The following is a 16,749-nucleotide window of genomic DNA, read 5'->3' as shown; positions in this document are numbered from 1 at the left end:
GGAGTGCACTTGGAGCATTCTTCCTTTTCTTGGGTAAGGAGCAAGGGATGAGGATGCTCTGCTCAGCATCTCCTGGAAGTGAATCAGCTGCATTGTGACCTGCTGACTGTAGCAAGAGGTGGGAAGGCCCCTACTGCACGTATAAGGAATTTTGAAAGAGCTCTTACTAGATTGAAATCAGCATTTCTGCAACAGGCTATTTCCCTGTTGGTTCAATCTCTTTATGCTCATAGCAAAATTTTGATTTTGGACTTGGTCATTGTATGTTATGATCCATGGAGAACTGGAACAGAGCAGTATTTAAGCTAGTGCATGGCTATGATTTTTCTATATGGATCTTGATTTTTTTGGGGGGTCAGCTACTTGTTTTCTCAGACCTGAATGATTAGTGAAATATATTAGTGGATTACTTTCCTGAGAAAACTTTGATGCTATACTTCCTTGAGGTTTCAATGATCAGGGAATCAATCCCCCATTTGCACCTCAGAAAGGGATGTTGTACCAAAAAGTTCATGATATAAGCTTTTTTTAAAAAAAAAAAAAAAAAAAAAAAGGCTCTTGGAGCCATTGCTGTTGGACTGTTCTCGGAGTAGAGTTGCCTGAGGGATAACAGATAATTGTGAAGCCAGTATCTTGAATTTTCTGTTATTGAGTGGCAAATGAAGTTGCAAATACCCATGGAAGCTACAGACAGGTCCATTCAAAGCAAAAATAGGGTAAGTCAGTAAAACTGGGAACGTAGCAAAAGCTGGCAGTGCTGTAGTAACCTGAGCAAGAAGTTGGAGATGGACTGGATCAGTGCAAGGAACAGTTAATTGCCAGCTTCTGGGGAAGGGGTAGTAAAAAGTGGTGGGAAATGCAATCATTCAAATAGTTTTATTGGTTGCTTCTTTGGCAGCCCTGGTTTAAGACTTTTATAGAGGCATTTTTCAGTTCTTCATTCAGATTGTATATCAAGCTCTATATTGTACATGTATAATCAGCAGTTTAGCTGGGGATAGGGACTAGGCAAGCTAGAAACAATTGGATTAATTTTTGAAAAGAATCAAGTGGCAGTAGGACTAGCAAGACAGGGTTAGTATTGAACTTAATGAGCATTAGTGCAAGTGATGATTTTAAGATCTAAAGCCATTAGCAAGTCATTACTTTTTTTTCTCAGGAACAGCAGCTTTATGACTGTGGGTGTTCACAGAGGGCCAGATAGTGAACCATGAGATTGCTCCTATTTGACAAGTCCAGTGCTGAAATGAACAGGCCCGCTCATGAAGCCAGGGCATTAACGGGTGCTGGAGGCTTGTGATCTACCAATTTTCATTGGTATTTTCAGCAGACCATAATCCTCAAGCGTGATGTATGCAGTTAGAATATTGCACCCAATGCAGTGTCCTCACTTGGATGGTTCAGAGAAAGGCAGTGAACTAGGACATAAAATTGTCATAGAATCACTTAGGTAGATGGTGAGAAATGTGAGAGCTGATTGTCAGGTCAGGAAGGGTTAGTTGGGAGGATTGCATTAATTTGCTGTGGATGATGCCATTAATTCCTGCAGTGTGGTCTGATAAGCTAAATTCGATGTGGTGAGGAGCACTTGCTAAGCCAGATGTCAAGACTCATGTAAAGCAATGTGAGAGAAGTCTATATTACCACTTTGTAAAGTAGTAGCTGTATGTAAAGTTCTTATGTATTTGGAGTCCATTTGATTTCAAATATTAAATGGAAAAAAAAACAGACCACACCCAAAATCTGCCTCTTCAGCTCTAACACTAAACCTTTATGAGAAGTGATAGTCCTAAAGAACACTTCTTCTGTGGAAACACTTAAATTTGCTGATGTTTCCAGGAGCTCTGGGCTGAAAATCAGTAACAGCAATGGAATCCAGTGGGACAGAGAAAGCAAGGAAAACAAGCAGAGCTGTAAATGGTCATCCTTCAGTACAGTCTCTTCAGAGCGGGGTTTGAAGCAGCTGTATTGCTGAGAAAGGAGATGGTTACGTGACTGTGTAGCTCTTCCCTGTTGTACGACCCTTCAGGATGTAATGCAACACCTCTGAATGAAGTCAGCGTTTGTTTACAGTTTTCTTAGTCTGAACAAGTTTGGGGCTTACTGTTAACTGCATTAACATGCTAATTGAAGTTATAATTATTGACACTACTGCAGTATTCCTTGTTATGTTACTAAGTTTTACAGCCTCCAGTTATATCTTGCAGCAATATAATTTTCTCTGAATATTTCATAGGACTTTAACACTTGGTGATAAAGTAATGCAATAATACATATAATAAAGGAAATCATTTTTAATGTTTATGTAGCAAAACGCTTTTTATGGAACAAATATAAAAACTACTTTGGAAACTGATGCATTCTTTAGATCTCATTTCTCATTTTTTCAACACCTGTGTTACAAACCTGTGGTCATCTTCTGTTCTCCATATGTTCCAGCACTTAGTTTTTCCATTGAAAACAAAATTGTGTAGACCTACGTAGTTCCTAGTGTGTCAGGATTTCCTTCCTGTAAATTTTATAATGATGTAATGAAGTTAACAGGAATCTGTGACAGCAGTTCATTGCTGATGCAATCTTCCTTTTGTTTTCAGTGTATTAAATTACTGGAAAAATAACCTTACTGGAGGTTCATTTAAAACCTTCCTCTCTGTCACTGTTTTTCTTAGCACTTAAGCAGTGTACCTATCATTGCACAAAATGCTTTCTGATGTTAAATAAATAAATCTGTCTCTTCAGCACTGGCACTAAACATTTGTGAAAAGTGATGGTTCCAATGAACATTATTTCTCTGGAATCATTTAAACACAGCATCAGCTAACAAGTTACTTGCTTCTTTCAGGCTCAACAGAAGAAGGTAGAGTGGAGGTAATGTTACAAGCAGATTGACAAAACTCATTTCATAGGAAGTCCTACAGGTAGATGTAGGATGGTATTGATAAGGGTGATAAAAACTTACAACAACATAGATGTTCAAGAGTGGGAAAGAAAAAGATACAATCGAACTGTGCAGCTTGTGTCAGTGTCTAGAGCCCAAAATCTCACCTGCCAAACTAGAATAGGATTTTACATCTTAATTTGTGTATTCAGAATATGTTTTTGTTACTTCACAAGTGTAAATTCACCAACAATGCTGGAAAACTTGGAGTAGAATGTCTTGGTTTATGGACTGTATATGGAAATTTGCGTGTGTATATATACGTATGTATATACATTGTAAATCTAAGTGTGGTCAGATTCCCAGAAACCTCAGGAGACAGATGTCCCATGTGTGTAGGAAGAAGAGTGTTCAGCTGCCTTGGATGTTCAAAACTTGGATACTTCAGGCATCCCAGTCTTTTGCCAGTGGTTTTAGCCATCTCCATTGCATTCCCGTGAGAAACATACAGTTCTCTATGCTCTTTTCACAGCCAGTCCAAATGCGAGTCTTTGCAAATCCTGGGGAAAATAAGCTCCTTCCCTGTCTCCTGAACTGCACTGAGAACATGCAGAGACTCTGTTTGGAAGCTTTTCTGCTAAAAGCTGGGAAAGACTGTCTGGCTCCATCTAGGTCCTCACTGTGAATTGCCACTCCAAGACTCCAGTGTCAGGTCATATTGCTGGATGGACCTATCTTCCCAGGCATCCTCTTGGGACTTTTTTTCTGCATGGTGTTTTATACAGCACTGCTTGTGGAGTTTCATTAGTGTTAAAGTAATTCTCTAGGAGTGAATTTCTAAATGCTCTTTTGCCAGAGTATTGCAGTGGTAGAGAGCATAGTAAAAGATTTTAATGTTTTTGTAATGGCGTCTTCATTTCCAGCCTAGTGCTTAGAACAGTAAGGTATAAAGTAGCACTATTTACAGCATGATACTGGCAGGATTCACTAAGTCTGTTAACCTCTTTGATGGAGGTGGTGGCCAGAGTTTCTGATGTTTTCTGCTTTTGGCTGTTCGTAAACAGGAGGCAAGCAGTTGTAGTACTGGAGAATTATGAGGAATTAACCTCAACATGGATGTTCTTGACTTCTGGGGAATCTGAGTGCACTGTGGGAGTAGCTAATAACAATACAGAGCAGCCATTAATTGGTCAAGTTCTTTCTATTGTTTTTACAAAGTCACAGTACTGAGAAGTCTACTTAGATTTTAGGAATTTATAATAAAATTCTAATATTATTTATAATAAAAGACTAACAAGAAACTTGGTGGTTTCTTAGGGATTGGATTTGTAGCTGCTGAGGGGAGAAGAACTTGTTTACGTTCTGCTTCCCAAGAAACGTGATGTCAGGGCATTCATTCTTGGACAGAATGTCATTTCTGGGGCTGCTGAGACTTCCACAGAACCTCAGTTAGGTGAGGAATGCAACTAACTGGATTTCTTCTTTGCACACAAATTGTTCCTTGAGTTTGAAGCATGTGAATGGTTCATGGTAATAAGATACAGATGTTAGAGACTGTTAGTGTGCACACATGTAAGACTTGTTTCCAATAATTCAGTAAGATTTTAAATAACTCAAGATAGACTTCTGACTGAAAAGATGAGGTCTATGTTGATTTGAGAGCAGTTTCTCATCTGTTAGAGCATCGGCTTCATTTTCATCTTGTAGTGATGTAGTTGAAAAAAACAGTTGCACAGGAGAAATCCACTGCAGTTCCCATGTCTCAGAAGATGAATGTTCATTTTCTCTGCATACACAAATTTTTGGTCTTAGTACAGGTAACTGGGCGTGTTACAAAATTTTTGTTCACTTAAACTAAGGTCAGTAAGTTAGTAGCTTTACCATTAATATCGAGTACTTAACACATTGGTGACTTTTGGGTGATATCTGCAGGAGAGTATTGTTAGAAATCCTTATGGAGAAGGGCAGAAGGCTGTTTGGCAGAGGAGCTGCACTGTGTCCCTGTTTCTGTGCAGAACTCTGCCCCTTAACAGGCTGGTCCCTGGGGCAGCCTGACTGACTTGCTGATACTCACAGCAGTAGCACCTCAAAATCAGGGGAGTAGACTTAAGAGCACCTCCTGACAGATGGTGCTCAGAGATGCAGTGTTAGTTTTCAAGGAGGTCATGCAAAATACTCTACATTGGAAAGCACGTCAGAGCCAGAACTGTCAGAGCTGCAGCCGAGGAAGTAGAGTTCATGGAATAAAACTGTAATTCCCCGGACTGAAATAGCATGAAATCCTGGAGGATTCTTTCCTGCAATCTGGTTGCTGAGAAAACATAGTGTAGCATGGTGTGTAATTTAGGCTGTTGTGTTAGAAAGTAAGAAGCATGTGTGAGCAACTGTTATGTGCAGTTCGTATTTTAGCAATATCATTTGTGTTTTTCCCATGGGGGCACACTTGGACATCGTTTTATTATATGCAAGACTAACATTAGGATCACTTAAAGGAGGAGTTTTTTCCTGTTGTAATAGTGGTAACATCACAGTTGGATCAATGCTGGGGAAAAAGGAGAAAATACACTAATATTTTAGCACCAGGGAGAGTTGAGTTTGACTGCAGCTTGTAACTGTTTGTAACACAGTACTACACTTGCTCTTGAATTTCAGTAGCCAGAAAAGCAGCCCTGCTGTTGTATGGGTCAACTGTATCCACAGTATGCTATGTGTGTTTGAACCAAACACACCTTGAATCAGTTTTGAGGAAACACTTGGCATAGTGAGCTTGTTTTTAAGTTGTTCTTTCTGGAAGTAAGAATTTACTAATGCCTGGGTGAACTAACTGCTTCTGTCCAATCTTGTCCATAGACCCAAAATGTATAGTGCATGCATATGGGCTTGCTTTATATCTGGTGCATTTATTTTACTGCCAGATAAATTAAGGCTGAAGTAGACTACACTTTGAACAGTTTCGGTATGATTTTCCCCTCCCTGAAATTAATTTGTCATTCAGATGCCTTCTTAGAACTCCTTGAAGTTATTAGTTCCAGGTTTGAGTGCAATTTTCATTTGCATGAAACGAAGTGTACACTTGAATGATTATTTCTTGTAAAACACAGTTGGACACTGTGAAAGCTTTTACGGATTACCCTTTGAAACTTCGTGAGTCTCTTTTGTGATGGCTGGATTAATGATTTTAATCTGCTTTACTTGCATAAATCCAGATAGCAGCATCTCATACAGCCAAAGTGTTCTGCTTGTTCTGTGGCAGGCAGATTGTAAGACCTGTTGCAATCCTTCCCTGATTGTCCGGTGTCTCTTGGACACAGTCATAAGACCCCGTCTTGAATGCTAGTCTCTACTGAAGGATGGTGAGTGATGAGACGGTGTTGTAAAGAAAATGCAGTATAGATTATGATAAGTAATGAAGACCTGGCTGGCTGAGAAATGCACTGCTTGTGTGTGATGAAGCTGCTTGATTCAAGTTGTGATTTAGGTGGGTTTGTACCGTGCCTGATCTGCACCCTCCTATGGATGAGCCGTGCATAGGAATAAATACAGTTCACTCCACAGGCTTTGCTAATCTGTTGCAGGTTTCAAGCCATTTCAAGGCCATCTCGAGAGGATAAGAAGGAAGACAGATGCCTTACTACTGAGGAAAGGGAGGAAAATACACGAGTTGAATACTAACAATTTTAAGCGGTTCCTTTAGTTGTAAAAGCCTTGCCACCCCTCATTTCCTGCACATGCTCACAGCCTTCAGTGTTGCAGAAACGCACATCTTGCACCCATTAACAGTTCAGTGATGGCTCTGTGCCCCTTTAGAGATGGGAAAAAGAGTATGGGAGCAGTTCGGAGTCCTACCATCCGTTATCCCTTCTGCCAAATTGCTGCAGTATGGCAACCAGATGGGAATTATGCCATTTTATCCTAAAGAATGAGCCCTGCTTTCAGTAAGGCTTTTGCATTAGGGACAAAATCTTGGAACCTGCAGCACAGCTCTCCCACTGGATTTGTGTTTTCGATTTTTAGCTATTTTATTAAAGACTGTATAATGGAGGGTTCATTTAATAGAATTTTTAAAGTAAAACGGCTTAATCTTGTAAAAGATGAAAGAACAGAAAAAACAAAGGATATGCAGCAGATGGTAAAGAGTAAATTCAAAACCTCAATGTTTGATAAAGGTACTGATGTTTGTTTATTTCTGCCACGTGCTTTCAGCTTTCCTCATCTATTTTGCATGTTAGTACAGGTGAAAATAATTAATATTTACATATTATAGTTGCCGTAGTTTCAATTGTGGTTAAACATTTGAGATGCACTGTTCAAAACTGCATTATGTAAGATGTGTATAATTTGTGTACAACAGTCAAATGCAGGAACACTCTTGTTCATCTGAACAGCTTGCCCAGTTTATCTGTGTGATTATGGTAAATGCATGTAAAAATGCAAGAAAAAAGCATGCAAGTTATGAATACTTTTTCCTCAGAAGTTTAGCTTTAGAAATGTAGTATCTAGACACCATATGAAATTTCAAGTCATATGAATTTAATGCAGGTGGTGATCAACTGCTGTTGGAAGTTTCCTTAAGCACTGGGTAAAGGTATTAGCCTGAAGGTTATTTGCAGATAGATTCCATGTACAGCTTCACATATTTGCAAAACTTTGCCAGCAATGCACTGAGTCATTTCATCCACATCTAAATTCGGGCAAACCATTTGCTTAGGTATTTTATGCCATCTGTGAATGTTCATCTGCAGTTTATACACCAGATGTGTATTGGCAGCATACATGCTACCAAAACCAAGGGTCCAGAAATGCAATACTAAGTTGAATGTTACACATAGACAAAGAATCTTTGTAGTCTGTGATTAGTTTGCTAAATGAATACGTTAAATTCACATATAAAGAACAAAAAATACATTCACATGAATATTCACATGTTCATGTGTAGACAGTAAGATACATGCAAAAGGAAGACCTTTATACAGTTGCGTGAGCAACGGCAGATGGTAAACAGCAATTCAGCTCATCTGCCATGGTGGCATAGCCATTTTCCTCTGACCTGAGTATTGCTATTTTCTTACAACATGCGTTGCATCAATTAATCTTGGCTGCCTTGTGGTGCATAAACCACCATTTTGGCATAGGCTTCTCTTGATGTCACCAGTGAACCACCTCTCTTCTCTTGGTCTCTGCAAGGGTTGAGAGAAGAGTACTACGTACACTATTTTAGCGTAATTTCTATTTGAAATAGCGAGGAGGCAATACGCAGTTCCCAGACAGGATGCCGGAGGAAGGGAAATTTACCTTCTCTGATGTGCTCACCACATGATTACAAAACCCCAACCTTGAAAGAATACAGTTCAATGGATTGAAGGTGTTTTCCCCATTCTGCATTTGTGGATAGAGTAGCGGAAAGGGTGAATTTTGATAGCTCTTCAGTAGTTACTCCATTAGCAACAAAACAGGTTGGCCTAGCATAGCCTCAAAAAGAAAAATTCCCTGGATTTGTGGTTGAGTTAATGCAGTGAGATACATAGGAGAGGATATGGTGGAAAAATCTCTGAAGGTTGAGGTTGTGTAGGTGGTATGCATACAAATCCACTTAACAGATGAGTTACTGTAAGGCATATTCTTCCCACAGAGTGTATTAGAAGAAATGAGTTATACTTTAAGGGAGCGTAAGGTCTGTGCTAATAAAAGCCTAACCCCTAGGTCTGGTAGGCAAGTTCATGCAGAGCTGTGTGTGCTCGTGTCTAAGCTAGGTAGCCTGGTACCAGCTGCAATCTAAATTTACCTTGGGTATCTTTGCATTAACCACCTGGATGTGTGACTGCAGCAGGCATTCCCTAAGGCAGTACTTCAGAGCTGGTGAGCGCTCCCTCATGAGTAGGCATGAAATTTTGCTAATGAGTCCTGAAGCTTCCTACATCCTTCCTCCAAGAGCTGCTTGCTGTTACGAGATGTCAAAGGTCTGACTGAAGTGAGCCCAGACTGACAAGCACTGCATAGCCCCAATGCTTCACATATCGCAGAGACCACCAGCAGTTCAAGTGCAACAAGAATCTCTAATTCTTTTTGTGATCACGACTCATTAGCCTTTGTTCATTTAAACGCTAACACTCCTAGATCCTAGCTGTAAGAGTTTATCTGTAGCTAAAGGCAGCTATAGCCAGAGCAGCCATATGCATCCAAGCTGCATGCAGCCTGGAAAGGTAGTTTGGAGTTGTGAATTACTGCTCTCTTGCTCTCTTTATCTTGGTAGACTGAAGTCACGAGGGGCCCTACCTATGAATCCTTCAGGAACGGAGGATGCTGTAGACTGAGCTGTTGCTCAGGAAGGCAGAGTTCTGTTGGGCGACTTGCAGGATTCTTTCTTAAAGCAATATTCTTGTACTGTACAGCTTAAATGCATTTTTTCCTGAAGTTTGTGGGCTGCTTATGACGAATGTGGAGAAGCAGATGTGTACTGGCAGAAGCTATAAAAATGTTGGCCTTTGTACCCCTCGCTCTAAGAATGCATGGATTTCCCAGAGTACAGAGTTGGAGTACAATTCCTCACTACACTTTTGAAGAAATAATTGCTCTTGTGCCATTTCAGAGGGTGAGTTCTGGTCACTGGCAAGTTTCAGTACTAGTGCACCAGAGCATTCTGACTAACGTTGGCTGTTTTGGGAAGTCTCTCTGCAGCGAGGGCCGGGAACTACCCAAAGCAGAGGCTCTTAGGCCCTTGAGCTGACCTGAAAACTGCTGCCTTCTCTTTGTATAGTTCTGTATTTTTGCTGCTGTGTCCTCATGGGAAGCCTTGCTCTGATGGAACTCCAAGTGGTAACCCAAGGCTTCTGATACACACCCTAATTTCAAGCCCTCACACAGAAGGAATGCTGTAGCAATATTGCTCCAAGAACACGCGAGAGAAGCCTTTTCTTGCTACTTACCGACATGCCTTCATCTGTAATTCTGTGGTTCAGTATCACAACTTGAACCTTGCATAAATACCCAGCTGCTACCATTTTTTATTGTTCTTAAGAACATGGTGTTTCTGTTTGCATTGTGTTGGATGAAGCAGTTTGACAGATCAGGTATCCTCCTGGATGGGTTTGCAGTGCTTGCCTGGAAGATTGTGACGAATGTAGTTATGGTAAGATATGTGAGAACATTCAGTGGCTTAATTGTTCTGCATTTAATTAAGAGACTTAATGCATTTAGTTTTATAACTTAGAGCTGATTCTCCTTAAGGGTGCATCTGTTCCTTGGGGATTTTAAAAGCTTAAGTAAAGGTTAAGAGAAGAGGTATGTAGTCAGGGGCTATGATGACTGTAGAGGGCTCTACCCTGACTTGTAAAGTAAATTTGAAGAACATCTCTTACAGACATCTACGTGCACCGTCTGCAGGATATTTCAGTATAGTAATTGTATGAACTCAAAATTTGCAGTTTTCACAATGGTATAGTTGTATGCTGTAAGTGTACAGAATCAGTCCCAGCCAAATTTTGCCGTGATGTTCACTGCTTCGCTGGAAAGCACTGAAAGGCTAAATGACACAGGTTTAAGTGGCTTTGCATTTGAGACGTTTAACGATGATTTGCACAGAGACTTCACAACCTTCACATTTCTGTCTATAAAAACAGATTTTTCTACACCATGCTGCAACACTGCGAAGGCCGTCCTTACAGAGTTGCTGTTGCCAGCCTGACTCATTTGTTGATGTACCCAGTGCAATGCAGTATGCTTTTGGTGTTGTCTTTGGCAGTAGTCTGGACTTGTACTTTGTAGCCTTCCCTAACTCCAGGGAGAGCAGCTTGCCATGGGGCTGCTCCTGGCAGTGAGTTACCACATAGGGCACTGTGTTAAAGCTGTGAGGGCATGAAATCCCTTTTCTCTGGGTGTTACTGTTGAGCCCTCCAGAGTGTGTGTACACAAGTAACAGTGGATACTGCTCTTAAGCCCCAGTGGAGCTTGGGATGAATGGCTTTGTTTCTTCCATCCACACAGGAACGCCTCTGCAGGAACACACTGTTCCTGAGCACCTGCCATCCACAGAAAAGCTCCAGCAGAGCTTGGTGGAGCCTTTACTCTAGACTGGCTGTTAAAGCTGAGAGCTTAGATACTTTTCCTCTTCAGACTGTTAACTTTCCCACTTTGGCCAGAGGATGAGGATCAGATTGCTCAGGTGGTGATACTGATCTTTTGACTCCTTTTATAAACTCGAAGTTACTTGTCCCAATTCTCATTCTTCTGTAGGAAGAATCCATAGATCAGCTTTCTGTACCACAAGCTGCGATGGCATGTGCTCTTGAAATCCCAGTGATACGAAGGGGAAAGCACCTTTTTAGGAACCAGTTCTAGCCTGGTTCTGTGAAGTGATGGCAACCACTTGGGTTACGTTAATCCACATGAAGGTCACCCAAGAAGATGTGTTATGATTTTGGGATGCCAATATTAATGCTTTTAACTAAAATATTAAAAGATAATCTTTATACTTACCTTTAAAACAGGTGATCAAGTCACAGTAGCTTAGTCATGACTTATAGCCACTTAACCCTTCTTTGTACACCACCTTTAACCTCTGCTTTTTGTGTTTTAATATGCTTAAGGTTTTACTCATTTTATTCAACTTCAATAAAATAATTATAAGAGTAATTTTAAATTATGACCTGATTTCTTGACAAGTCAACTTACCTGCTGTTCTAAATGTCATCTCTAGGACTTTCTTTAGTATTTAAGACACTTTCTCTTTCAGTTGTTACCCTTACAATGATGAACTCTTCACATGTGCCTGTTAGTTACTGAGTTCTCATGCGGAATATTCTGCTCGAGTTAAATGAGTGATATAGGAGCATTTTCAGTGCATTGTGCAAGTGCCTTACACTGTTTAGGATGTCAAAAGGCAGAGAATACTGTACATCACTGCAGCGCAGCATATAGTGTGATACAGAATCAGAAAAATTCTATAAAGCAAAATCGACATTAATGTGCATTTTTCATGTGCACTGAAGGACTGCATACAGGGAGCTTGGTTGTAAATGAGCATGTAAAATGTGTTCTGGCCCTACTTCGTAAGAGGCAGGCTTTAATGGGCTTTGGACCCTGCTGGATAGGAGGTAGTTGAGCCATTGATGTTTAATGTCATGGAACGTTTGTTCAGAAGATGGTGCAGCTATCACCTGGAAACCGTAAGGTTGGAACCTGGAAGCTGCTGGTAGCCCCTGACTGTGGGTCACTAATGTTGCCAAGATCACATTTCTCATTTGTGGCTTCTTTGCAGTGTACCTTTCCTTCTGCAATTATCTACAGAGTCTGGTTGAGGTAGGCTTGCAGGGTTATTAACAAATGTAGAAAGCTGCCGTTTATCTATCTATTAATAGGACTGAGATTTTTCAGGTCTGGATAAAGGTAAACACATAGCAAGATTGAAGCTTTACTGATATAATTTGCTTTTTTGGGTGGAAACACTTCAATTCTCTGGCCATTTATTAGTTACCTTTTGTCTGTGCTGTTTGTGTATGTATGATGGGCCAGGCAGTAGCTTTTCCCTCTGCTCACAGTTTCTAAGTATGGAATTGGAAGTAGAAGTGCGGTCACTGCTGGCCAAGATGAAATCTGTACAAGACGTAAATAGGTAGCATAAAAAAAAAAGTATTCAATTGGCTTTGCCTGGACTCTTTAAAAAGAAATTACTATTACTTGTCATTAGGTTTTTCACTTTCTAAATAAATAAATAAATAAATAAAATAAAAAAATATATTAAAAAAAAAAATCATGTTTTGGAGAGAAAATAATGCAGGAAAAGTAGTTTTATTGTAGGGTGGTAGCATTTTACTAGGCCATAATACAGCTGCAAGAAGGAAGGACAGATCAAAAAATCAGTAACTGGTGTAGGTGTGGGTAAAGAACTGAGCTCATCTGCTGACAAGAAACAGACGGATAATTCCATAGAAGCATGGAGCTAGAAAGGAATGTAACAGTACTCTGTTAGGATAAAATCTGAGGCATGTACAGCAAAAGCACAGTCAAAGTGGTGATATACACAAACCTTAGTGTGAGGGGTACTGCACAAGTGTCTGACACTTCCTCTGTAACAAAAATGGCCGGGCACCTTGGGGGTGACAGATGAAGATTCTCAGCCTGCTGTTAGAGGTTTCATTCAGAGCAGGTCAACAGTGGCTAATATTGCGATAGCTTTGATTGCAGCTTCTCTGAGATTACTTGATAATATCCCAGGTAAGGGTTAAAGTCTAGGCTAGACATTGGAGTCTGAAGTCATGCATTAAAGAGGCTCAAAGGCATAGCTAAGTGTGTCATTTTGTCTCTCCAGCTGGAGTTGACAAGATGCTGACAGAAGTCCAAGCAAAGCAAAACCCTTTTGAAGAATGGGCAGGAAAATCAGGCTAGAGGACCCAAGGCATAGTACCACCGTGCCTCATTCGAATGAGGCCTGTTCACTGTCACGAAATGGGCTGAATACCCTCCTTTGCAGTTACAAGTTTATGCAATTCCAGTCACATCATCTGAAGACAGGCCTATAACTGTTCAGGTTTGGCCCAGTTTATTAGATCACGGCATGTTTTTCTGGTTTGCCATCCATTTCCCTGGCACTGTATAACCCTTCCAACCGGAGTGATTCCTGCCCTGTGTAGTAGCTTTAGGTTTATCTAATTTTACTAATTTGGCTGCTCTCCCTGGTGTCAAGTTTACTCTCCAGGATTGCTAATCTGAGATGCATGGGTCCCATACGTCTGTTTGTAGGACACAGTTCCAAAACAAGTCTGCCAGTGCTGTTCTGCTCCATCTGGTGCTAAGAACTACTTGGACACATTCAGCTCTGCTCTTAATTGTACCAGAGATAATGGTCAAGTCATGTAACCTTGTATTCAGAGGCATGTAATAGCTTCAAGGTTCGTTGAAATAAACTTTAAATTTAAGCCTTCAACTTTCAAATACAGTCTGTAGTAATATGTACGGGGATGGAACCCAAATTTATGTTCACAAGTATTGATCTGTGAAAGCAAATGGTTACATTCAAGGACAGGGATGTGTTTCAAGACCAAAAATGTAATGCTGCAGGACCTTATTTATCTGTTTAACTTTTCCATGCATAAACACAGCTATACATGCTTGTGACTACTGCTGTTTTTCATAGCAAATTTTTAGTTATCTACTTAGTTTACTTCCCAGAAATATTGCTTTACTCTAGGATCCTGTCCAGAAAGTGTGTTTCCCTTCACAATCTTTATAAAACTAATTAGCAGAAAAGCTTTGTTAGAACAAAATGGGTACAACTGTGTTTCAGGGGAGAAATATGTAGCTGGTTACACTGATTTCATCAGAGCTTTTGAGAGAAGAGTAGGTGTGTAATCGATGATGGAAGACTGAGAAGAACTCAGTGTTTTCTGCTGGAGATGAGGACTGTTATGGGAACAAAGAAATAAATCCTTTGGAGAGAAAAATTGACCTTTGGGTGGAGATGCCAAATGTAGGTTTGCCATATGTTAGTGGGCTTAGAGGGGTAATGGACAAGATAAACTTCAGAGAAGAGTTCCTGGAAATAAGGGTAAGCTTTAGTATGGACAGCAGTTACTTTCAAAACCCTAGAAGCAGCGTGTCTGACTTTGAAGAGGCTGTATGTAGTTGAGGTTGCTACATAGCTAAACTGATCCACATCAACCATTTTAAACGATGAAGTGGAAGCAATTTATAGTGTATTCAGAAAAAGCTGGAGGGTTAATGAAAGCTGTTGGTTGGCCCTGAAGTCTGGGAGCTATTTATCGTTCTGAAAAATCTGATGTGTTTAGGAGCCTGAGTTTCTAGCAAGCTTATGACTGTTTCTGATGTGAAAATACTGTCATGCCTCGCCTTCTCTGAATGCAGGGAAGGGCTTTACTTTTTCTTTGAAGATTATGCCTGAATTGGCTTCTGCATAGATGAAATGATTCTGTCAGACTGAAAGATCATCACCCGTTGTTTTCACTATGCCCTTTCCTGCGTTCTCCCTAGATAGTTAGCACGAATTAAGAAAACTGCACAGAACAAGTTGCTAAGCATAGGAATCATAGACTATCCTGAGTTGGAAGGGTCCCACAAGGACTATTAAGTCCATCACCTGGTTTCATACAGGACCACCCAGAAATCAGACCATATGTTTGAGAGTTGATCAAATGCTTCTTGAACTCTGACAAGTTTTGTGCCGTGACCACTGACCACTGTCTCAGTGAAGAAATTTTTCCTAACACCCAGCTTGACCCTCTCCTGTCACAGCTCCATGCTGATCCCTCGGGTCCCGTTGCTCCAGAAGAGATCGGTACCTGCCCCTCTGCTCTTCCTTGTGAGGAAGCTGCAGGCCGTGATGAAGTCTTCCCTCGCATTCCTCCAAGCTGAACAAACTAAGTGACTTCAGCTGCTCTCATGTCTTGTCCTTTTTGAAGGTTAGCTATTTTCTTTGTTCTTTGAACAAAATCTGTAAAGTATTTAGTATGTTGTCTTAGCATGTGGCTTTTAAAGGATGTGCAGGAGTGCACAACATACTCTGTATCATTTCATTTAAGCATTCAACAGTTCTTACAATTATTCATTGTTCTTTCTCTCAGGTCGGTGGTCAAGCACAGTTATGTGGAATAGCAGCCTTGCTGAGTGTGAAATGGGGCAGATACTGGACTTCTGTTCTGCAAGGGCATTACTTGCTCCAGTGAAGGCCTGGTTTCGAGGGCTTCTAGCACAACCAAACAGAAGGAGTAAGTGCAATGAACAGACGGTCTTATGCATTAAATTAAGATACTCATGAGATGAGTAACTCCTACCTTGCAGAACTGAATTCATGGCAGATTTTATGGAGGCATTCAAATGTGAACGTGCCTTCATTCTGGTTTGGAAACTGCCTTGTATACACAATGACAGGAAGTCCAGCCTTTTTCTCCCTAGAGCTGGAAAGCTCTTAGAGCACGTTCTGGTTCTGGAGCAGGTACATTTTCAGATGCCATCTGTATGTGATGGAGGAGCTGAATCGGGGGATTTGGAAGAGCTATCCTTATACTGCTTATCTGAAAGAAATAGCTAGCCCATGGTCATCCCATAGTGCCACTCTGAAAGTATGTTTTTGGAAGAGAAAATATGGGTCATGACTGTATCCTTCACTTCAGAACGTAAAAGTCTTCTGTCACTTAAAGGTGTTCTACACAGATGAGTTTACCCAGTTTCAAAGGGCATCCCTATTCAGGCCCTCCACGTAGTCCTCTAGACCATTTCAGCCGGATTACCGTATGTTGACTAGACCAGCTTCTACTTTCCAAAACAAAATACTTGACCTTTTTTAGTGTTCTTTAGGCACAAGACCCGTATTTTGGGACTTCATTGCATCTTCTACCACAACCCATAAAAAATGATTGTGCTGTGCATTGCCTCAGTCATCCAGTATCACGTGGCCAAACACTAGTAACTGAAATAGTTGATACTCATGCAGGAGGTTGGAAGGACTGTAGGACAAACATTGTGGTTAAACAGTTGCATGACTTACATATGAAGTTTTTAGCCTTAAGGCAAGACGATACCATGTTTGTGGTTAATTGCAAAGTAAAGTGTATGCAGTCTGTCAGTGCTTGAAGTCTGTGTCACACAGCTCTGCAGCATGCACTGTGTGATTCCTGTCATGTTTTTTTTCATTTCCACAGAACCTCCCACTGTCCCTACAACTAATACAGATCTCTGCTGCAGAAATTAGTTTGTTTTAATGTTTATACTAATATGATCAGTTAAAAATAACCTAACAGAATAAAATAACAACAAGGATTAGCTGTTTAAGGTTTGAGTCCTTCCTTTTGTGTGAGTTCATTGAGATCTTGCATAAGATCCAGTGTCTTTTCTGCATAATATTCAGGCAGAATTGAATTTTT

General features: G+C 40.5%; 1 protein-coding gene across 22 annotated transcripts in view; it reads left to right on the top strand.

Moving 5' to 3' along the window:
- Positions 1–16,749, top strand: part of OTOS (otospiralin) — a 455,029-nt gene that overhangs the window by 26,894 nt on the left and 411,386 nt on the right. For 3 of the 22 annotated variants that reach the window (XR_014696069.1, XR_014696070.1, XR_014696071.1), the window contains one exon: positions 1,840–2,744. The exons of 16 other annotated variants lie outside the window; for them this stretch is intronic. The gene's annotated coding sequence lies outside the window, so the exon portion shown is untranslated. Of the gene's footprint in view, positions 1–1,839; positions 2,745–3,410; positions 4,006–15,121; positions 15,289–15,450; positions 16,614–16,749 lie in introns of those variants that run through there. 3 more of the 22 variants (XR_014696067.1, XR_014696066.1, XR_014696068.1) reach the window with 3 other exon arrangements.

Source organism: Aythya ferina (assembly GCF_964211825.1).
Source record: "Aythya ferina genome assembly, chromosome: 9".
NCBI classification, from domain to species: Eukaryota; Metazoa; Chordata; class Aves; order Anseriformes; family Anatidae; genus Aythya; species Aythya ferina.
Note: the sequence above shows the minus strand (reverse complement) of the source record. Positions and strands in the feature narration are given on the sequence as shown.